This window comes from Stenella coeruleoalba, assembly GCF_951394435.1.
Source record: "Stenella coeruleoalba genome assembly, chromosome: 12".
Classification (NCBI taxonomy): Eukaryota; Metazoa; Chordata; class Mammalia; order Artiodactyla; family Delphinidae; genus Stenella; species Stenella coeruleoalba.
In genome coordinates, this window is record NC_137158.1 from 27242105 (window position 1) to 27266943 (window position 24839).

At 33.7% G+C, this 24839-nt stretch overlaps 1 protein-coding gene across 5 annotated transcripts in view; it reads right to left on the bottom strand.

Annotated features, from left to right (window-relative positions):
• The window catches only part of EPHA7 (EPH receptor A7), a 164375-nt gene that overhangs the window by 105948 nt on the left and 33588 nt on the right, over positions 1-24839 (bottom strand). The window lies entirely within an intron of this gene.

Sequence of the window (24839 nt, forward strand, 5' to 3'; positions counted from 1 at the left end):
AGTCTAGCGCCCAAAACTAAACACAAGCATAATTTATTTAGATAAAATCTCAGGAGAGTTAATTCAGGGGAACCTTGATTTCAGTAATAATTAACTTGCTTGTTGATTTGCATTAACACACTTCAAAGTTATGTTTTCTTAATCTAGTATAGCTATAAATTAAGTTTTTATGTGTGAATTTGGTTCATAGTGAAAAATATTAAACTAATTTTATTACCTGACTAGAAATAATAGTGATGTAAAAACTGTCATCGGAAAATGATAGAAATGTATTCCCCCTCACACCCTGCAATTTTCAGAAAACTTCAAGATATTTCAACCAGTTTAAGCTCCAAGGCAGGCTGCTTTCCACGAAGCGAACTTCCTTGTTACTAAAAATAATGAAATCCTATGAATAGAAGAAACCTATTCTGCCAGAAATAAGGAGAAAGCCATCAACGACAAACAGGTGATAACTGTTTCTCCTCTGCTGGGAGAGGTTAAGATAGTCACAGTAACACAGCAACTGCTCTCAGCCATGAAAAACATCTCTATCACCTTCCAGTGAAGTTGCCCTAACTCACTTAGAGACTACTTGTTATTAAATCAAGTAACCTGGAACTATTTACTATCCCCAGACATTTTACATATTTATCTTCAACTAAAATTTAGCAAGTTCAATTTTCATTATCTCAACAATTTTTAAATTAATTGATGGTACTATACATTGAATATATTAAATAGATTCAATTTACCCTCCATCTTTATTAAATGAATATCTATTTAAGTTTTAGTGACCTTCAAATTTAATAGAAATTAATAAGTCATATCTACAAAGAAAAATAAGTGAATAACATAAATTCAATTATAACTTTTAATGTATTAGATTCAAGTTTGTTTAATGTTCTCAACTTGAGCATTATTCAGGAGTGTAAGCACATTTTCACTCTTGGGTGGGAAAAACAATCCTATCTTATTAAGATAGTATATTCTCCAGAAAAGAGTCAAGTCATTCTGTGCTTTTGTTCACATGCTGAATATTTAACACATAATCTGGTACAACTGAGAACTCCAAATTATCTTTTAAGCTTCAAGAATATAAGGGTGTTTTATATGAACAAGACAGGTATTTTTGATAAGTCAGAAACTTAAAGATAGGTCATATTGTGATAGATAAGTTATAGATTTGTGAACAGAACTACTACCATTTCTTTGTAAATTATGATCCACTGCTGCCCTCAGAAGCCAGTCTGCCTTTAGTTGGCCTCCTCAATTCATACAAGAGGGACGCACTCACAAACATATTAGGCAACGAAGCTTAAAGCATCTTCACATGTTCTTGTAGCAATTACTACAAATCTAAGACACAGAGAGAAAAACGACCTCGATTTTGAAATAATATGAAACAAAATAACACTTTAAAATGTTTCTAAAGATACAATCTTGCCACATAAAAGAATGGTTAACTAGTAGGATAAAGGATTTAGCATGGATTTCTCAGGCTGGAAATTCCTTTCTTTAAGTATGCACTGTATCTTGCCCCATGTATCATCTGTAATTCAGTGATCAGATAGAACATCCGTAACACAGAGAAGGCAATGCTTTACTCACAACCTGCAGCTTGATAACATTAAGGCCCAGAGAATTAACAAAGAAAAAGAGAGAGAGAGAGACAGAGAGAAGAGGTGTATGCTGAGAGTCTTTGATGATATTATGTGTATTTACTCACTTTTTACAGGGAGAGGAGTTGGAGAGCAAGGAAATGGGGGAGGAATGGCAACACGATTTAACATCCACTAGGTAAGGCTTCCAGAACTGTAGGCAGCAAACTACCTAGTGGAATCTCTCGCAATTCTCACCCGCCTGTTGCAAATAAGGGCTTCTAACCAAAGGCTTACTTCCACTTTTCCCACAAATAAGTAGGTCCATTTTTTGCTCCACTTACATGATTTGTAGAATGTATAACAGTACCTAATGTAGAGAAATTTAAAACCCTTATCATTCAACTTTCAAATTTCATTAAATTCTGTTACCATTTTAGCAGATGGGAAAGCAGATTTGAAGCAAAATTAACCTGAGTTCTTCAAATAATTCTGTTTGTCTAGGCTAAAACTGGATTTAGAACACAGGACGGCTGAGACTCAACCATATGCTATTGCACCAGCCTTGACTGCTGAATGAGCCAAAGTCTGGCATCTGTTCAATGGGTCTCGAAGCTTTAGCAACCCCCAAAATGAATTTTCAATGGGCCCCTCTTGCCTTTTATTCTACCCTTTGACTAATTTAAAGCTATTACTTTAACTTAGAAAACGGTGAAATGATATCCTAGTACACCTTACAGAAGAGATATGAAATAGATCTCCTCAATTTCACCATGAGTTTTGGCATTGTAGATGCCTGCAAAATGATGGAGTACATGTATGGCCATCATTAAATGATGAGAGAAGCAATCTCGAAAAAATGTGGTCATAAAAGTCTTAACATTTTTTCTTTGAAGTACTATTCTGTTTCAGTTCAGTTAATATTGAAAATAATAAGTTGTAACAAGAGAGTTTTCATTTAACATCTAAGGAAGCTATTAATTTAGATTTACTAAAAATAAGGGCAAAATCTTGGGAGCTATGGTGTGAAGAGTAAAGCCAAGAACACGAGAAGACGTAACCTGTATCTCTCAGGACAGCAGTGAGCAATTGCGTAGTAAAATGTTTAGGAAGGAAGTAACAGATGCTCATAAAATTAAAATTTTAGATGAGATATCTAGATGAAATAGCTTGAGTAAAATACTCAGTGAGAGAAACTGGGATGAAGTGATATACCTGAGATTTAACCACTTAAGGAAGACTTCGATGAGCCCTCCAGCTGCTCCCAAAAGCCTACATGGAAATAAGGGCAATTTCTTCTCTCTATAAATGCAGCTGGTTTTCCAAAAAGGTACTAGTAAAAAATTTTTTCATGGTAAATGCCTTCTGAAACCTCAATCAAAGATAAATTCCCTTTATACATAATGATGAAGTATATAAGAATAACTTTCTAGGAATCGTGCAATAATAGCAGTTTTAAAACTTTTTTCTTCCTTTGCTTTATTTCTCAATTTGTTCAACAGCATTTGAACTTAAAGCAAACTTTAATTAATATACTGTATGCACTTATGGTAAAATTAGTTACAATAAGAAACATACCATTTTAATCTCCTGCCTTTCGATGACTTTGTTTTTTTAACTGAACATTGTTTTAAGGTAATATTTCACTGGACTGATGAAGACCGGGAATATGTATAAAATTTGTTTTCAATATTTACTTTTGTAAAAATAATATTTCACCAATGAGTTTAGTAACAGTATTTTTCAGTGTTACCACAAAGGCCTGGGACTGATTCTTTGGACTCTTTTTTTCTAGCCCTCAGGGCCTTAATGAATAAAATAACATAAGTTCATTATCCTAGAGCTAAGAGCCATAATCTTGTCAGATTTCATACACTGAGCAAGTTTTCACTTAGCCAGTTGTTTAAATGGAAAAGCACCAAAGAAAAAGAAAATCTAGGAAGCACAGGAAACTTCTTTTTACTGGACAGTAACAAGACTATCTACTGTAATATACCTACTAAATTATATTACAAAATATACTATATTCCAAGATCTGCTATATTGTTTACTGCAATGAAGTAACTGTCATATTATATTTAATTTCAACTATTTTTAAATAAGAAGATTGTCTTATGTAACAAAATTGGTTCAAATAATATGTGGGATTTAAATTCTTAAAACACACACACACACACAAAGTGCAACAGGGTTTCCCATTTATAAGTAAATTACTTAAGAGCAACAAAATTCTGAACACAAAGATATTTAAATACATAAGAGAGTTGATACAAAAGCCTTGTATCCTGATTCTCAAACTCTCCTAACATTAGCATATTCCATAGCTGTCTTCAATGGATTTCAAGTGTTTAAGCAATGGGGTGCCAGGCCTTTGAGTATATACTTGCATGAGGCAGTCTGTGGAACAATCAGGGTACTGGTGTAACAACTCTGTGTTCTCAATGAACAATCCTAAAGGCCACTGTAAAATCCGCAGACATATTTCCACTCTTTAGGCTAAGCAGTTGGATGAAGTGGAATACCTCTTTTTTTCTGATCAAGGGTGTAGATACCCACACTTACCCTGGTGCTTTAGGTTTATGACCTACAAGGGTAAGCTTGGGGGATATCCTATCTGATTATACTTCTAAGGACCTTCTCCCACAAACTGGTTATCCCAGAAAATCCACATACTTCTAGAATTTCTCTACAGCCAAGAAAGATTCCCTCAACCATAATGGGCACATTTTTTTAGAAATCTTAAACTCCATCTTTACTTTCAGACATAACTGACCCATCCTGAACATTAAGGCACTGAAACTCCATATCTTAGTGGGCTGTCCCCCATGACTGCACATGAAGGATGCTTTGAAAAGAGACTACTGTCTTGGCCCTATTAAAGATAACTGAGTCATTATTAAGGTTCGGATATATCTATATTTTAAAAGCTTTCCAGGTGTTTAGAATCATCATCCTGGAGGTTCTAGGTCTTTTCTTGGACTGTCAAAGTCTGTAAAGAACGCATGATAAAAGATATGTCCACCATAAAATTGATGAGGGAGATAAGATTAGATATTATTGAGAATTATAATAAGTTAGAATTTTAAAATAATCAACAAATTAAAATTTCTTAATAAGCCAATCAAAAAACAGGCAAAGAATCTGAATAGATATTTCTATATGGAACATATACAAATGGCCAATAAACACACAAAACGTTGCTCAAGATCATTAGTCATCAGGGAAATGAAACTCAAACCTACAATGATAAACCACTTATACCCAGTAGGAAGACTATTAAAAAAGACAGATAAAAGAAGTCTGATAAGAATATGGAGGAATTAGAACTCTCATACACTGCTGTTGGGAATGTAAAATGGTGCAGCTACTTTGAAAAAAACTGGCAAGTCCTCAAAAGTTTAAACATAGTTATCATGTTACCCAACAATTCCACTCCTCTGTATGTACCCAGGAGAAATGAAAACACTTACTGACACAAAAACTTGAACATAACTAAATGTTTATAACAGAATTATTCATAATAGCCCAAAGTGTAGAAACAACCAAAATGTCCATCAACTAATAAATGAATACACACGATGGAATACTATTCAGCAATCAAAAGAAGTTAAATTCTGATACATTCTGAAAACATTGTGCCACGTGAAAGAATCCAGTCACAAAAGATCACATACTATATACTTCTGTTTATATGAAATATCCGGAATAGGCAAATCTATAGAGACAGAAAGTAGATTAGTGCTTGCTAAGAGCTGGGGCAGTGAGAGGAATAGCAAGTGACTGTTAATGGGTGCAGGGTTTTTTTCTGGGGCGATGAAAATGTTCAAAAATTGATTGGTAGTGATGGTTGTACAACTCTATAACTATACTAACAAAACACTAGATTGTTAACTGTCATGGGTGAATTGTATGGTATGTGAATTTTACCTCAGTAAAGTTGTCATGTATAATAAAATCCATTGATGATGCAACTTCAAACTGAACATTTAAGTTAGCCAACATTAAGAAAAAATACCAAATTTTATCTGTCGAAAATATGTTAGTTTGCCTTTCTAACACATATGCTCTATATTCATCTATTTTTATAAAGCTACATTTAGGTGTAAAAAATTAACTATAAATTCCAAAACAAAGGAAAACATATAATCAATATATTCTTTTTACCCATTTCTAATTTTAGAGTTTTATAAATAATAACTTATCTTTTATCCAAGGACTAGCATTTTACTGAGTAATTTTATAACTTAAATAGATGCTTACCAATACCAAGTTATATGTAGGGGAGATAATATACAAAGTTAGTTTTCAGTGAATATATGAATAGACCTTAAACATTCTTATTTTTTACCTACATCACCTGTGCCAGACAAGGGCAGGTTTCCTTCCCCCCCCCCCCCAACTCCTCCTCCAAGGAGCTAACTGAATACAACTAGACTCAGCTTCCTCAGGTCTTACTCTGTTTCCAGACCTGTGATTTTAAGCACAATTAAACTTTTTCTGAAGGAATTATGTGTATGTGTCTGTGTGTAAAATATGAGGCTTTGCAGATGTTTCCGGCCACAGTTACACAGCTGCAAAGAGTTTATTAATTATGAACTATAAGTGGATTGTTCTGTAATTGAAACTTTCTGGGCTTTAATATTATTGTAGAATCTACACACATACATAGCTACGGATTCTAATGAATGCTGTTATTTTATTTATTGCAGATGGACAACTGACTTAATTTAGGCAAAGCTAGCCTGTTTCCATAGGAGCTTTCAAATATTTGTGTCATATTAATGTCTATGCTTCTGCATGCAAAGGGGAAAACACAGATTGCAGAAATAGTATTCCCATTGCTCAGAGTGCTGACCTCATCTGGAATGGACAGATCCAGAATCTGTATTTTAATCCTATTGACAGTTCCTCAGTGGGAATAATTAAAAAAGTCGGCCTGAAAGCCAGACCTCCTGTCATTGACATGTTATGATTGTTCACATTGAGAATGAACAGCAGGCAAGGAGGATAAAAACAACATGATGTAACAAGTATATTACAGTTTGTGAAGCACCATCCATGTTATCCCATAACTAACTTGTAAGAGTTTAGAAAAGAAATGATGCAGAAATATAAAGTTTGATAACAGGTGCTCAAGTGCTGAAAATAATTTTGGGATTTTTAAAACTAAAAAGAAAAACTAATTTGGGGGCATTATAAATATATGTTATTTATTTGTGTTATTTAATTGAGTACTTCATGTTTTATGATACTATACAGTAGAAAAGAAACAGATGTAAAATAACAAGGATTTAAAAGTTTTATTTTCAGGATTTAGACTGTAAAAGGAAATAAAACAAAGCACTGTGTCAACAGTTTTTTCTTCTTTGTTAAATTATCAGTTTGAAATACGCTAGGAATTTTGCTGAAGTCTGGCATTTAAACACTCTCTACTGTACCAGAACCTCACCATAAGCCTGACCTCATTACCAAAATGATTAAAAGAGGAGAAAAATGTCAAGTTAGAATATTCAAAATCTTTTTTCCTCTTATTCTCTTATTCTCAAAAGAGAACTGGATTTTAACTCAAAGAACTCTGTTCAAATCCACGCCACCACTTACTGGCATGCAATTTGGACAAAGCCTTTTCACATTCTCGGCTTCGATGTCCTTGTTTCCTTGTTATTAATTACTAAGAGCTAGAGACACTAGTTTTCTTTTTTATTTCAATTTTCAAAAGGTTGTTTTAACAACACAGTAACTGGTTATCTAGCTGTTAAACTCTAGCACGATTGTTTTCGTTGAAATGCTATCTGTAAAAACATGTATATTTCGATCACCATCACCACCCCAAAACGGTACATGCTAACTCACACCCACTTAGTCTTTCAGTGGTGCCTCAGCAAAAGTGTGAAAGACAGGTTCTGGAAGGGCCATCCTGTCTCTGCGTGCATCCCTGACTGGCAGTGGCAGGCACTGTGTCAAGGATTCCTCTGCTCAGCCATTCACCTCGATCTCTCCCTGTGCCATTGTTGCCAAACCCTGTGTGTGTTCTCAGAGATGTGCATATCCATTTTGGTTCATGCAGGTAAGGATCCAGAAATGGAATTTTTAATTATGTAAATTACTTAATAGTCAACTCCCATAAAAGGAAAGATTCAAAATGAAATCAGACCCTTCTGGATCTCATTCAATATTGTCCTCAAAGGTCTACTTTGAGATCAACCTACAGATAAAAAACATAAATTAACTATGAAGTCTCAGAATTTAGTAACCCCACTGGAAATGAACTAAAGTAACCTTAACCTTAATTCATGTCTATAGCAAAATAACATAATTATGGGGTTCCCATGGGTGAAAAACATTTAAATTAGGGGAAGCCAGCTAACCAAACTCGAATATTATATTATTTATTTGTGGCAACTAAAAAAATGTGACATTTATGACAGAGTATTATTTTATTTTACTAAAAGATTTCCTTGAGGGCATGTCATTATGAACAAGAGGATGCAGTAAGTTCTTAAACAGTAACTGGTGTTAGGAAGATTTCAGACGGGGGATACGATTTACTCTAGCATTTAGGCCACTGTCAAGTGTATTTTCAAATATTTCCCTTATAGTTATTATAATAACATACTTTCTGTAATTTGTTTTTATTATTCATTCTTCTTATGCTAAATTATCCTCACAGTTTTGAAAACAGCAAGAAAGGTCAGATAATATAAGCTCTATATTCAAAACATAATGTAAAATATACTAGTGAGAATTCCTGTTTTGAAAGATGAAGATTCTTGTTTTAACATAATCATATTAAAAACAATAGTTCTTAAAAGATAAAGTTCATATTCTGAATTACAGACATTGTTAATTTCATCATCTAAGGTCTCACTCCAACAATCTCAAAAAGACAATACAACTTGTCCTTTATATAAATTATGAATCTGACTTCCCTCCAGCATGTACCAGCTGTGTGACCTTTGTAAAATTGCTTAAGTTCTCTGAGCCTAGTTTTTCCATACCTAAAATAGAAAAACCTAATAAGACTACTTCCAAAGATTATTGTGAATTAAAGTGTATGATTCATGTGAAGAACTTAGCACAACATCTGGTGGAGAATAAGCACTCAATAAATAGTAAACTATTATGATTATTTCACAATGTCAATTTCCATGCAAAGTTTTGATCCCACTCTGGTTTCTACCCCTGATAAACACTGAGCTACTTCCCCATTACCAGAGGTGTATGCAAATAAGAAACACAAATTAATTATTAGGCAAATATGGCCATATTATGCATTCATTCTCTGACTAAGTAATTATTGTTTGCCTACTCTTTGCATTGTGCCAGGCAATAGACCAAAGCTATAACTGCTGAAAGACAAATATGATGATCTCTCAATACTATATTACCTTTCGACCTAGCATCAAATCGTGTGGATAATTATGTGCTTAAGCTAATTAAATTTTTGATTTTTCATAAGAAATTACTTACATAAATTATAAATATTGTACCTTAATTTGTATGTTTTACAATGCACTTAATTATCTCCTATTTCAGTGTTGAACATAGACTCAGAAGTCACCTTTCCTGCCAAAGCTGTAGCATTTCATCAATGTGAAGTGAAAAAACTACTCAGTGTAGGTAGACATGCGGGAAATGTGTGTAGGTACATATTATTGACCAATTATATTTAAACTGGAGAGCTATTTGTGGCAGTTATTGGCTTGTTTTTCAATGAGGCTAATAGTGGATCTGGCAATATCAGAATACTCTGTAAGGGCAGGTTATTTCAAGTTCAAAAGACTTCAGCTGGACAAGAAATACGTATATAAATAAAAATGTTGGAGATTTTGTTATATTTAATAAAGTGAACATTTTTAGTTAAATTCAAAGAATTAAAAATCAGATTACTTTGTGGCTCATCAATAATTGGTTTTCTCCTACAATCTATTTAAAACTACACATATGTAGAAAAAGTCTGCAAGATCCACAGCCCAAAAGAAAAGAATTAATTTCATCTTAATTTCTTAACATAAAGGGCAGACCTTTCATTTCAAGCGGTCTAAGATATGGGCTTTTCACCACCAGTTTTCTGCAATCATTTCAAAAATGATTAAAACGAAATCATCAGTGAAGGCAATCTTTCTAGCTATTTTGTGGAGACTCTTTTTTTCTTATTTAGTCAGTTATAAAATATGGATCAATACTAAGTCTTGTGAAGCAAATTACCCTAAAGCAGTTGAAGGCAGTTTTGAACATGTGGGGAAATAAATAATCATTTCTGTTATGTTAGAGGAAAATTTTCTGAAGATCATAAAGAAATCAGTTTACCCGGAAGGAGGACATCTTAAAAAGATGCATCAGGACAATGAGGAGATTCACTCAATCCTTAATTCTCAGAAATAAAAGAAAATAACAGGCAGAATAAGTCCTTACAACAAATGATGTTGTTGAGCTCAATCTTTTTTTCAAAACAGACATACACACACACACAAAGTGAATAGATACATACATATACATATATGTGAGATAAACAGAATTGTTAGATAAACAGAATGGTTAGAGAGAAACAAAAGAATTCTCTAACTGGATACCCATACTTTCCACTTCTTAATAATAGAAAACCAGTTAGTTGTTAATTTTTATCTCCACACCAAGCCAATAATCTGATATAGTTCTATCATATCCTATCTACTTTGCAGCCACAGTATTTTGCAAAAAGACAATCTTGGTACTAACAGAATATTATTTAATATGTTTCTTAATAAAGTCTTTAGCTTTAGAAGAAGCTGTGTTACACATGTAAAAAGACATCTTAACTAGTTTAGTTCCTTTTTTTTAAGAATAACTGACTCATCCTTTGTGAATCAATCAATCAGAAGCTTAACTCCTACGTAGAAGGCAGTACAAACTGGTCACGATTGTGGCATTAACACTGCCATAATTATTTCTTCATGTGTGTCTCCTCCAGCCCACTGTGAGCACCTCAAGGACAGGGATTATGATATTATCCATGGATCCCAAAACCACAGCACAATGTCTAGCATACAGCAGGAGGTTAACCTACATTTATTGAATGAAAGAACATTTATTCATCCTACAGCAGTATGCACCTGGTAATAGCCATCCCACTTACCAAAGGTTAATTCACTGACACCACTTAGTAAATTTTTCATAGTAATCAGATCAATGGAAATGACGTGGTACGTTCTTAGTAGAATGTGGTACAGTACTGACAGTTAAAGGAGAGACAGTTCAGGAGCTCAGACTCCTAAGGAGTTCCCTGTTATGCTGTACAGGGAAATAACTGCACAGCCATGTTTAGATTAATGCTCTAGATGATTTCTAAAATGATTCTATGAGAATCTTTAACATAGTAATATGAATAAGTGTATGAATGAGATGTAAAATATTTTATGAGTATAATTGAGAACATTTTCTTTGAACATGGGAGAAGGAAGGTCCAAGAAAGAGAAACTACTAAGTAGTGAATTATAAACCATAACAAAACTTTCAGTGTAGGGCTCTTTTCCAAGACAAAAATCTAAAGAATAATAGTCCTCCTCATATTCCTAAACAAGACCATTTTTCTTTAAATATATGAGCTATCCAAACTCAAAACCAAGAATATTCTAGTTTTAGGTAATCTAGAATTGCCATATTCTAGAGAGTACAGAAATGCTTTCATTTCTGTTAGCAATTTGGAACTAGACAGGCCACCTTTTAAATAAATTCTTGTAATTAACATTTCTATTGGAAAACACAGAAATATTACTGATATTTCTTACATTATGAAAAATGATTTCAATTTATTTCTAACTGGCTCTCTTTTAAATTTTAAAAACAATGACTGTAGAGTAAACAAAAGAACTACTTTAAATACAATGGGCTATTACATCTTCTGTCTTCTTTTATTATGATCACAAACACACACATATATCCACACACCCTTCTGTACATTTGTATTATTCCATTCAGTTTCATATGTCTCAAATTAATTTGTTTTGCCTATGACCAATGGGAGGAGGGGCATGACAAAACTAAGGGTTAAAGCCTGTTTATATGCACATATAATATCTCTGTTTTCAAGTCAAAACTTAAATTTAACAGAAAAACTGGATAAAAACATAAAGTACCTTAACATTAATGGTGATCTCAGGAAATGTAATGTCAACACTACAAAGTATCAAACTCAACACATATACGCCCACATATGTCAATTTGAAATAACTGAGAAACTCAGAAGTGAAATACTGCTTTCTCACAGAAAAGGATAAAAATGTAAATGAAAAATCTGTTGAAAGTTCTTACAAAGAAAAGAATGAAAAAGAATATAATGCTTGATTCTATTGCTATACTAATGCCATTATAATATAATATTTTATACAGAGAGCTTATAATGCATTAAATCTTCCTAATTAATTAGAATCGAATCATCTCAAAACCTACATAAAGGTTTGGAAGTTTCAATTTATGCTAATCAGAATACAGAAAATAAGGGAGAAAAAACATCAGTTCAAAGATTACATCCAAGCCAAATGGTAAAGAACATACAAAAGAAAAGCACATGACATTGTGAAGACACACTGTCACAGATGGAAACCAGGTGGAATAGATCAGACAATATTTTTAGAATAGACTTTTTTTTCAATATTTAAGTTGAATTACCTTTTGGGTAAATGTTCAACAAAAGACTGATAAGAACAGTAGTTGTATGTATGTTTAAATAAACAGAATATCTAAAAGCTAAGGTGTTATTGACTCAGTCCTATGTAATTTAGGGATAATCAAGTACTGTAGAAGAATTTATGACATAAAAATCTTTGTGAGTAGATGTATGCCAATGGAAAAATGAGGTATCTGATGGTTGAAAATTTTCATGTGCTTCTATTTCATGTCACCATAATGAACATAAAACCTATGGCATGATTAGACCAAGGGTGATCCTTGCCAAACGCCAAAAATTATAAGAGGAAGTCCAAACCTTGTAAGAATAGGACTATTCCTTTTGCAATTTTTGAAGATGGTTATTTTGTAGTTTAAATTAGTAGTCCTTTAAGTAAGGGGCTAAAAGGTTAAGCTTTTCAAGCTGCAGATGTTAAAGGATAACGTCTGGCTACAGTGCCAATAAAGTTCTAGGATTTTCCCAAAATGAAATTCTTCTCTTACCATATAAATAGACAGTATTGAGTGCTATAAAATATCTTGCAAAATTAGAATTTGGAGGAAACAGTTTTTTATTAAGAGAAGGTACATTGCTCTTTACCTGTTATCTTTATTGTATCTCTGCTTTACAAATTTTCCATTTAAGTTATATCCCCAAATGGAATGCAGTTTGTCCAAACTTCTAAATAGTTTTCTGTTGTTCATGAAAAGTGTTGAATACCTAACTGCAAAGTACTATACTTGTAGTTCTAACAACTTGAGTGCTATTTAATATGGTTATTTATACATTCTATTTTTTTACATGTAATTATGATAGTTGAGTAAGTTCATATGTTGGCATTGTCTTAATATCTGTATCACAAATTTATTAATTTTTATTAAATTAATTCTTTGATTACTCTGAAATAAAGTTATATTTCCAAAGGGAATAGAGAATTCTCAAAATATACTACTCTCTTCTAAATTTTAGTATACAGACTTATAATTTAGAGTGTGCTGTTTCTTAAAAGAGTTGTCAAAATAGCTGTCTAGATTAGGGTTTATATATTTGTTTCCATTCAAATATTTAGTTGTGATACATAATAATAAAATGAACAATATCTATGTATTTTGACATAGTCAATAAGTACTTATAATAATTTATATTCAAAATGAAACAACAGACATATTTTCTCTATATATCATATTTAATTTTATTAATATAATCCAAAAATTCTACTTTGTTGCTTAAATATCAAAAATCAAAAATAACAAATTTAACAGAAAATTCTAAAAGCAATAATCCTTAGCTTTTCTTAAAAGCCAGATGCTCCATATTAGATTTTTAAGAATTTGGTGAAGTGGAAAACAGATTTGTATCAAGTAGAAAACAGAAGCCCTAACTTTTTGGAAATGCTGAATCCTACAGTTAAATTTCTTCAATCAATGCTTTAGTAGGACAGGAAACCTTGTATGCAGTAAAGTACTTTAAAATCATATTTCTTTTATTCAATATAATTTGTGGAAATACTATGGAATAGTTTTTCAATCATGCCAACAATTAATCAAGGATACTTGATTCTTGATTCTCTGGAATCTGATATAACACTGATTTGTCAGCTGTTTACCACCACATAGCATTATCCCACAGTGTTACGGAGATAATTTAATTAGTGAGTGTGAATGACAGTATCAAAATTAGAGGTATTTTTAGCTCTCAGTATTCGCCAACGTCTCCAAAGTCATTTCTCTAGAATGACAAAGGGTTATGCTATATCTGTTATTCTCCCTTTTCTTCTGGTGCAGTCCCTTCTGAAGAATCACAAGCTTAACATAAGCACATCATTTACTATGGATTAATATACTGTTGTGTGTGGTTTTACAGAAGATAAAAAAAGTTACTACAAATCTCATTTTACATATTAGACTAACATATGAAGGAATAAATCTTTTTACAGCACACCTCGGTGTTTCATAAGTACTCCTATTATTAACTTTCAGAGAGAAACAGCATAACAAGAAATAAAGAAGATTTTATCAAATATCAGAAGAAATAATAAATAGTAGACTACTGAATTCCCAACCAACAGAAAGCACTAAAATAACATGGAGTCTCACAAAAGGTATTAAAATAGAGCACTATTTTTTTCTTAGATTCACGCCCATATTTAGAGATATTTATACTACAGAGTAAGCTCTGTGGTGCTGAACTCCTAAAGGAGATTCATTACAAATATATTTGCTAAAATTTCAACCCACACCTCGTTAGTGAAGCCATATTTGACCTCTGGTTTAGACAACTGAGCCCCTCCTCTCTCTTACCCTTCCTAAAATTAAGCACTGTAGATTCAATCTCTATCTTTTATCTATCTATCTATCTACCTACCTACCTATCTCATGCTGGGTATTATTATACCATCACCACAATCTTACAAGATAGTTATCATATTCTTCCAGATAAATGAAACAGTGTTAACTTTATTTCCTTTACATTTCACAGCAGTTTGGTCCTTTGAAATTTTCCTTCTGAGCGTCATGCCTCACTAAGCAAGTCTCTAATACCACCCAGGATGTTGCTGTTTTATGTATATTTATGTCGATTGTAATTTTCTTTGCCAAAATAGAAAATATTTGTATATGTGAATGTGTATTGATGGATAAGGAAAAGTTTATAGAACAGTAGAAGGCAGTCTTTAAAAATGCAGGCTATGGAGACAAACACCTTGAGTTCAAACCCGAGGTTCAAATGCTAGACCTACCACTAGACCACTGAATAGAAAACTGCCTAGGAACAGTAATAGATTTTTCCTAATATGAATGCTGTATGGGCTAAATTAAAGAACTTATAACAATATCTAGTACATACTCAGTACTCTATACATGTCAGTTAATATAATTATCATCATTATGTTAACATAGTAAGGACAACTGTCTTTTTTTAATTAAGATAATTTTGCTTCCACTAAAACATATAAAAACTTTTGGAATATTCTCCAACATTTTTGCAAACTATCTGTTTAACTGCATCACTATATAAATCCAGTAGCTTAATGTGTGAAAGTTTCAACTTAGCAATTCCTTTAATAGTTTCAACAACTAAAGAAATCAGGTATATTAGATTCTTTAAAATGACATTATTCTAAAAAATTCTTCATTTGAAAATTAACCTATTTCCCCTTCTGTTTGTTTTGGTCTAGATAAACTTACTTTGTTTAGTATGTTATTTAGGTGGAGATACAACTCTACACTATACTCTACAATGAAAGGAAATATACCAAACACATAGTTCAATCTGTGTAACTTGCCATGTAATACCAAAAGAAAACAACATAAGACAGACTGATAAAAACTGAGATTTGAAAGGTTCTGCTATCTCATAGGCAGCTATCATAGAAGCAACATTCATTGTAAAAAAAGAGAAAGAGAAGGAAAGGGGAACGTAATGAAAAAACAGATTGCTATAATCATACAACTTATTTTTCAGGTCAGTTCAAGGGGTTTCTTTGCTACCGTTAACAGTGATGTAAGTTATCGATATACAACTTGATATCAGTCTGCTTTCCACCCACATCTGCCAATGTTTTTCTAAAACTGAGAAAAATGAAAGCTACCATTCTCTTCCTTCATGACTACAAAACGAAAAAAAACCACAGTGTTTTAGAACTTCTGTTGTTCATTCTCTTAGCCCATATGCCCAATAGAACCTTCATTATAAGAGATTTGTGATCTATGGATATAGGGCAAGTTGGGGAGAAGGAGGTGGGGTCTCCTCATAATTAACAACAAGTCTGATGACAACAAGGCAAAGAGAGAGAGGACACACTCCAGAAAGCAGGCCGTACCATCAGGAGCAGTAATCAAGTAACAAACTGTGGTTTCATTTTCACATAATAACACAACACTGGTAGTCTGCAGCCAAACAACTGACATGAGATCTTTGAGAAAACACAACCTATCATGATGTATGAGAACAGAAGGCCTAAGATGTTTTTCTCACCTGTAGGAACATATGTGGCTGATTTTCTGGAAAATCGTGTCCTTCCATTATAAAATAAAGTGAAAGATTCAGGCAGACTCATACATTTTCTCCTTCCATCTTTGAGGCAGATCCTCAAAACACAAATTAATTATCCTTCCCTTTCTTATGTTCCCATCCTTTATTCCTTAGACGTCTTTGCTTTCTGAGAAAAGTAGCCCAGAGTCCTCACCACTTCTACATTCCTAGCAACACCTGAGAGTAGTGACATCAGTCCTTTGCATTTTGCTAATAATCACCAAATAAATATCTGGAAATAATTTACTTGGGAATTACAAGGCTCCAGTATATTACCAAGTTTTCCTATCTATGGCATAGGGATGTAATTTTTAATTCTCCAGTGCACTACGTCTCAAGTGGGGGGAATTTGCCCCCGGGGAACATTTCACAACGTCTGCAGATATTTTTTTATTATAACTATAAGGGGGTGGTGATGTTACTGGCATCTAGTAGGCAGGCAACAGAGATGCTGCTATATCTCCTACAGGGCTCTCCAAAACAGAGGATTATCTGGCACAAAACATCAATAGTGTTGCTGTTGAGAAACCTTGCTTTTCTACAAACAGGTATCTGTCAGTTTCACTCTGAGTCCCAGGCATCTCCGTGTTAATGAAGCTCTGTCCTAACTAGGCAAACTAAAGAAAGGATCATGGCTAGATTTTTTTTTCATATTTATACAAAAACAGAACATAATTTTGTTACAAACGTTAGTTTTATCTTTCGTAAACTTAATTTTTCTTCAAAGTTCTCCAGCTACAGCTCTAGATGATTTGCTTAGAAATTAACCTCATTTGAAACTTCTGTTAAAAAAAGTTTTTAAAAAACTAAAAAAAGTGCTGTATAGATTGCAGTTGACAGAACTATTGTTATTACCACTATTTATCTCTTCGATCGTATCAGTGCCCCCTATTTCAAATTTCCAGCTACATATAAGTGTCTCCACTTATAAAGCCTACCCAAACCTAAAATTCAAAAGGGAAAAAAAAATAAAAGAAAACAAACCCTGAACTTGTCATTCCTTCAGTAGCAGGAAACTTGGAGTTTCTACTTTCTGCTACTTCTCTTATCAAGTTAACTCCTGTCTGCTGTTCTTTCGACACTCTGATCACAGCAACACTGTGTCAAATGTTTATCACGGTACATCTTGTTTACTGCACTATCTTGCTGTGTAGCCATTCACTTACTCATTCATTCAACAAATATTTTCAATACTTCTTATGTACTGTTTATGCGAAGAACAGTAGACATTGTGGGAAGAAAGACAGACAAATCCCTGCCCTCACAGAGCTCTCAGTCCAGCAGAAGACCAATAATTAAAGAAGCAGTTCTCCCAACTCATGATGTGTTCAGAAAGGGGATCACTGTAGGAACACAGATAAGTGACAGTTCTTCTGGTATAACTGAAACCTGCAGACTCAGGAAGAAATATTCAAAGGAGCGTGGAAAGAGATTATTCACAAGGAAAGAGCAGAGAGGGAAAAGATGATGGCGCATTTGAGGCAATGACAGAATGTCAATGGGCTGAAACGTAGAATACAAGCGGAAGAGAAGCAAGAGATGAAGCTGGAAAAAAGAAGCAGGGGTAAAAGTTAAGAATTATTATTTTATTCTAAGAGGAAGAGAAAGCCATTGAAGAATTTTAAGAAGAGAGTGCTCTGTCAAGGCTCGCACTTAGAAAGATCACTCTAACTACAATGGATTAGCAGGAGGCGTAAAAACAGAACAGAGAGAAGGCTGCTGCAGTAAAACAGGTGAAAGGTAATGGTGGCCTGTAAGAGGATGCACGAGTTTGTTTATAGAGAGCTGGACATTCAGTAGATCTCTGGGAGGTAGAATCAAGAGATTTTTACTAGATAGCCCCCGTTCTCTACACTTACACTTTCCAACTGTCTAGCACATGCCAGCAGATTCAATATTAAAATATTGGTAATTAAAATGCAATTTGATTTATAAGAGGTAAAAGGGTCCTCACGACATCGTATGAAATAAGTAAGTAAGCAAATCTCCCTCATTGGACAGGAGATGAAAGTGAAGGCTCAGAGACATTAAGTAACATGCAAATTTATAATGTTACTAAAGAGTAAAAGTGGGCTTAGAACACAGCCATCAGTTTCTGAATCCAGTTCTGTTTCTAGTAGAGTGTTTTTCCTGGATCTAGACCTCTGCCAAAGTCGTGTGCTGCTTGGTGTATACTACTCATTCTGGCATATGATTACTGTCAAGTATAATTTTCTAATCATTTCATTAGTGTATATGTATATTCACTAGCCATTACAAACAGAAATGAAAATAAGAGCATAAACTCTTATTATATTGAACACAACTGGATGAATAAAATCATAAATAGACATCTATATTAATATAAGTAATATGGGAAGACGATAACTATTAGCATTGTCCAGGCTAAAATTATGTTTCACATGGGTTGACTGGCATGATTAGAACATAAATATTTAATGAATTATAAAAATCAAATTTTCCTTCATGCAAGTTCACTCTATAAACGCACATTAACTCCGGAGAAGCAAAAAACGTTGAATTGCCTCTTTCTCCAAAACATGATTTTTCTTTCCATTTAGTTGCATTTGACAAGTAATGCTATAAGATGCTCTACATTTTCAGCCCTAAATTTAACTCCAAAAACTATAATTAGTCAATTTCTATCATGAAATATGAAGACTTGAGTCATAGTTTAATAACTTAATGTTAGGGCATAATAATTACTTTTCTTAGTGGATATAACCACCAGTTACACATATATAAATTTTACTTTGGATATGGTAGGCAATAATAGCCTTATATTTTAAAAAATCTAAAAGATAAAAGAATACATTTTAAAAAGTGATTATTTTAGAAACATATAAAATGTGTGAAAAGGAGGAAGTCAAACACTTTATATGGAAGGCGACTATGTTATTTATCATCTAATCCAGGACCTTTTCAAGAGTGAAAAGGGAGCTATTAATAACAACAGAATGAGTGTCACCTTAATCACTAGAATGAGATGACAACAAAGGGAAATGGCCTTTCTAAGAGTTCCTGAAATTACAATGATGAGACGCTCAGTAAAATTCACTTTTGTATTCAACTAAAATAACTAAATAACCTAGACTTACTTCAAGGTTCTGAAACCTGGAGATTCTGGAAATTATAACCGTCAGCTCCTCTACCAATATTTTTTATTTTATATTTTTTTAAAGAAATTCTATGTTTTATTTTTTAAAATTTTATTTTATATTTACCAATATTTTTAGAAGTGAGTTAGAATCAATATATTTCACAATAACAACCTGCTCAAAACTGAGTTTAAAACTGTAAGAAGTTTTTGTTGCTGTTCATGTTTAACCTTCCTGCACACTAACTACAGCACCCTTGTTTAGTGCTAAGAACCTGAATATCTTGCCACAGTTGCCAAACAGATTTCAATCTTCAATAACATTTTTAAAATCTATTATCATTTCCACTTAAGTCTTTTCAATCTATAAGAACAGTACCCAATTAACTTTGAAAGGCGAAGCTTGGTTGCCAAACTAATCAAACCCTATTATACCTTCTCATAATTCTTGCACTTCAGTTCCAAACTGTCACAGGACAAAGTAAATATTTTGGTAGGAGCAAAGAAAAATACTTTAACTCGAACTTTTAAGGTGTGAGCTATGAACAATAACCACTTACAATATATAATACAAAAGCAATATGCTACCACAAAAGCATTCCTCCACAGATACTAGACATTTTAATCCATCTCTGCAAAGAACAGGAGGTATTAAAGAGTTGAAACAGAAACTGAATTTTTAAAGATGGCTGGAGAAAGAAATATCCATTAGTAAGCAGCATTCTCACTGGGATTGCATTTCTTGAATATTCTCCGTCAAGGAGATTAGAATATCAGTTTTTACACTTTAGTCCGGGAAAGTGATAGTCTGAAATTAGAGCTGCTAAAAACAGGTAGGTACTGTGAAATTCAAGGAAATGTTACATCAAGAAGCTAAAGGAATGAAAAAAGGATAAAATTCTCTTTATCCTTACAAAATTGGCACATTATTCCAAGTGAGGTAACAGGCAGAACCTCACAGCAGATTAAAAGGAATTTGAGGACAAATGTTTCATTCAGTAGGCCTTTCTATATAGCAGATAACTTTCCACCCAGTAAAGAAAAGCCTTGTCTTTTATTAACTCCATTTGAAGGTTTGTGTTACTATATAAAACCCCTCTTTTTTCACTTATTCCTGAATGTATTGGCAAGTACTGCTACATCATTCATACTTATAAAATTCAACGGGGCAGGTGGTCCTTAATTTTTCACTGTAACTATTAAAAGCTCTGTGGAAGGTGACTGCCTTGTTTCCATTTGCTTTTCATGTGTTTTGGTTAACATTAAAGCATTGCCTCATGAACATTTTCAGAGCACCCTCTTAAATATAATGAAATCCTCTTTAGCAAAAACACATAGCCGATTTTTCTGAAAATTTTTACTGTTCTAGTCACAGGTATATTCATTTCAAAGGATCATATTTATTACTTACGAATTCATCTACTTTCAGTGTTTCATGCATAACTGTCCTTGACAACATAACTACAAATTGAGAAAATTCTAAGGTGATAACTTTTAAGTTAAAAGTAAAATAAGCAATAAAACAAGTTACTATTTTAAGTTATTAGATAGTTAAATGATACATATCTCATTTTCACAAGTCAAGAACTGAACGTAAATGGTGGGGAACACAGGTAAGACCTAATATAATATGCCTTTAAAAGATCATATTGTGTTTTACTACCTTCTCTGAAACAAACTAAAGATTTTTATTTTAGAAAATCCTTTTTGTTTCAAAATATGTCCTTAAAAAGTAGGACCTTTCAGTCTGATTTATTTTGTAGGGCAAATAAAGCTGCTTCTTTGGGTACTGTGATTATTAACACATGTATTTAGTAATTCTAACCACTGGTTAATTAATAAATATTAGCAAATTAATTACAAATTAAATTGAATTAATCACAAATTAAATCACAAATTAAAAAACTTAGAAACTTTATATCAAAGGTTGTTGGAACTAATGAGCTAATAAGTCAGGAGAAAAGATAATTACATTCTGGAATTCTGAGACAGGGTACTCTGTACCCCTTCCCCCTCCCCTCTCCCCATCCCTGTCCTTTCTCCTTATACCCTGTGACTCTCTCATCCCAATTCTTCTGCTCCATCTTTTGGAGAGATAAACTGATAGCATCTCTCCATCTGTCAACAAGCACAGCCATACTTAAGCCATCATCATCAATCAGAATTTTTCATTTCCCAGTCACTAACTCTGATACTTCCCACTTTGATCTCAGCCTTGAATCTTCTTCCTTTCCTACATTAATCCTGCTTTCTATGTCCTTCTCCTTCAAGGACCCTAGACAATCATTTCCCACCGCATTTGGAAACATTGTTCCAAACATTACTAAGAATTACACAATAAGGATTTATCTTAAAGTCAGCTTTGCACATTCGATCGATCAAATAAGTTTAGGAAACTTTGGATAGAAAAAGTCTTTAATGCCAACCTCTTAAAGCTTTTTGTCTCATATCATTAACTCTCCAGCAGAGAATAAGAACCCTTTTAACCTGGATCATCCAAGTAACTAAACAGATAAACTTTTATCCATTCTGCTAACAAGCTTACTTTGTCTTGGTTTTCTTTTCTGCACAACAGCCATTTTCTCACTTGACCATTCATTCCTTGGCTCACTTGAATTTGGTTTCTGCCCTCACAACTGTCTAGATGATGGAATGAGACGTTACTTACCCCCATATGGTTCTTCCTGAAAAACTCTCCCACTCGGATTTAATCTAGCTTGTCTTCCCAGCTTTTGGTACTACTACTACTATTTTCACAAATATCTCTGACAAGGTCCTAGCTTATCCAAGTCATTTGTAAGAGGCTTCTGACACTGCACGCAGCCCCCAGCCATAGCCACATTCATTTTAAGGCAGAAGCCCAGACTACCTGGTTTTCTGACCTGACCAAGGATGAGACTTTAGCAAAATTGGGTATTGGAAAACTATTCTTTCCTGCTTTGTCCATTGTACCCAAAGTCTTTATCCAATTTTAAGAGCGTGGCATTAAGAGTACTCAATCTGACTGGCCCATCATTTGATGGGAGAGCCTCATTCCCTACTGCCTTAAAGCTTTTAGGTAATTCCCATCAATTCACATAATATCTTTAGCTAAACTAAATTTACTAAGCACTTATTTTGTTCCTGGGATGTTACTCAGTAATACATATGCATTACACGATTTAGTATTAATAATAATATCACCTATCATTCAGATTCCATGGATTCTACCATGAATCCATAATTTAAGACGAGGAAACAGATTATGTGAGATTAAGTAACATGTGCAAGTTCACAACTAGTAAGTAGTAGAGTAAGAATTTGACTCCAAAGCTCTTGCTCTTTACCAGTGAAATGTAGCATCTTAGGCGATAATATATTTTTCATAAAGAATATACAAATAAGATATTCTGGGACTTCAGGAGAGAAGAGATTCATTTTGACCATGAAAATCAGAGAGGGCTACCTGGAGGAGTTAACACTTGAGTTTTGAAGGATACACAATATATACATATTTTACGTGGATGTGGAGGAAAGGAGTATCAGGAAAGTGAAACAAGCACAATAGAAAACACTGAAACCAAAAATTAAGGACTGCATTTAGAAACTATTGACAAACGAAGTTAGTTTGACTGAAGTGAAGTGGGCTTAAACAAGACAGTAGTAAAAGATAAGCTCAAAACTCTAATGTCATGCGTCACCCTTAACATCTTGTTCCTTTTCTGAGCATTAGTTTTATTTCCTAATGTGTCCCTAACACACCCCTTCCTTCGCATTCTCAGTAACAGGGTCTTCGTTCAGATTTTTTTCTAGTCACTCCAAAAGCTGTTGCTTTTGGTTTCTCTCATCTCTAATCCAGTCTTCAACTTCCCTTCAAGTTATCACCACAGCACGACTTTGATTATATACCCTACTTAAAAATTTGTGATGATTTCTCCGTAACTACAAACATAGTACAAATTCCTTAGTACAACATAGAAAGCCCTCACCAAGACTCAATCCAACTTATCTTCTGTTTTCCTAGCTTTATCACTATAATCCTTTACACACACACCCCAGCTATCTGATCAACAAATATGACCTGCAATTTCATACATGCCCCACCTTTGTTCATCATGTTCACGGCTCCTGGAAGTGCCTTTATATGATTTCACATCTGTCTATTAAAACTCAATCCAAACGTAAAATAGATAGCTAGTGGGAAGCAGCCGCATGGCACCGGGAGATCAGCTCGGTGCTTTGTGACCACCTGGAGGGGTGGGATAGGGAGGGTGGGAGGGAGGGAGACGCAAGAGGGAAGAGATATGGGAACATATGTATATGTATAACTGATTCACTTTGTTATAAAGCAGAAACTAACACACCATTGTAAAGCAATTATACTCCAATAAAGATGTAAATAAATAAATAAAGTTTCTGTGCATATTCATGATGAAAAAAAAAAATCTCAATGTACATACCATCTCCTGAAAGCTTTTATTTTAATAAAGCTTTTATTTTCTCACTTAATTAGAATTTATATATAATTTACCATTTTCTGACTTATATTGTAACTAGTTATTTAAACCTTCATACTTTGATGAAAATAGAAAGTTTACCTATGGTACACAGAATAGATACTCAGTATAGATTTTTGTTTGTTTGTTTTTCTGGCTTGCTTTTTCAACTAATGGATGGGGAGATAATTTGGGAGGAAACTGTCAGCAGGGACGAAAATTTTCCTGATGTAAGTCTTAGGCTGGGCAACAGCTGCTGTGATGGGAAAACACAAGCTGTGGGCAGCCTTTTCCACCTACTCTACAAATCAAGTTTCCTGGTGCTGCAGAAGCTTCTAAGATTGGGATCCTGACATGATATCTATCTCCTAAACATCTGAGTGGAGAAGGCTGATCTACCAAAAAATATATAGGACTATGCAGAGCTAGAGGCCACAAGTTTATATATCTTTAAAAAAACTCTTATAAATTATACTCTATCATATGAGTCCCAGATAATTTATCTCCCTAAAATATTTTCTGTAGTCTAATATGAAAATTAGTGAGGCATCCTTAAAATAGACCTACTGAATGGCATGAAAATTAAAAACTGTATTTTTCGTTTGAACTAAGAAACCCAGAAATTTTGGATATGATATCAGACAACCAAAAATTAGTTGTGGGCTTCCCTGGTGCACAGTGGTTGAGAGTTGGCCTGCCGATGCAGGGGACACGGTTTCATGCCCCGCCGGGAAGATCCCACATGCCACGGAGCGGCTGGGCCCGTGAGCCATGGCCACTGAGCCTGCACGTCCGGAGCCTGTGCTCCGCGATGAGAGAGGCCACAACAGTGAGAGGCAAAAAGATTAGTTGCAGTACAAATACAAATGTATGTGTAATATGCAGAATATGGCAAGATTCAACTTGCTATTGAAAATGATTGTTACAGTGTATTTACTTCCTTTTAGTAGTTAAGTTTATAATTAATTTGGTTTCCTTTTTGGAATTAATATGCAGTTATATATCAATTT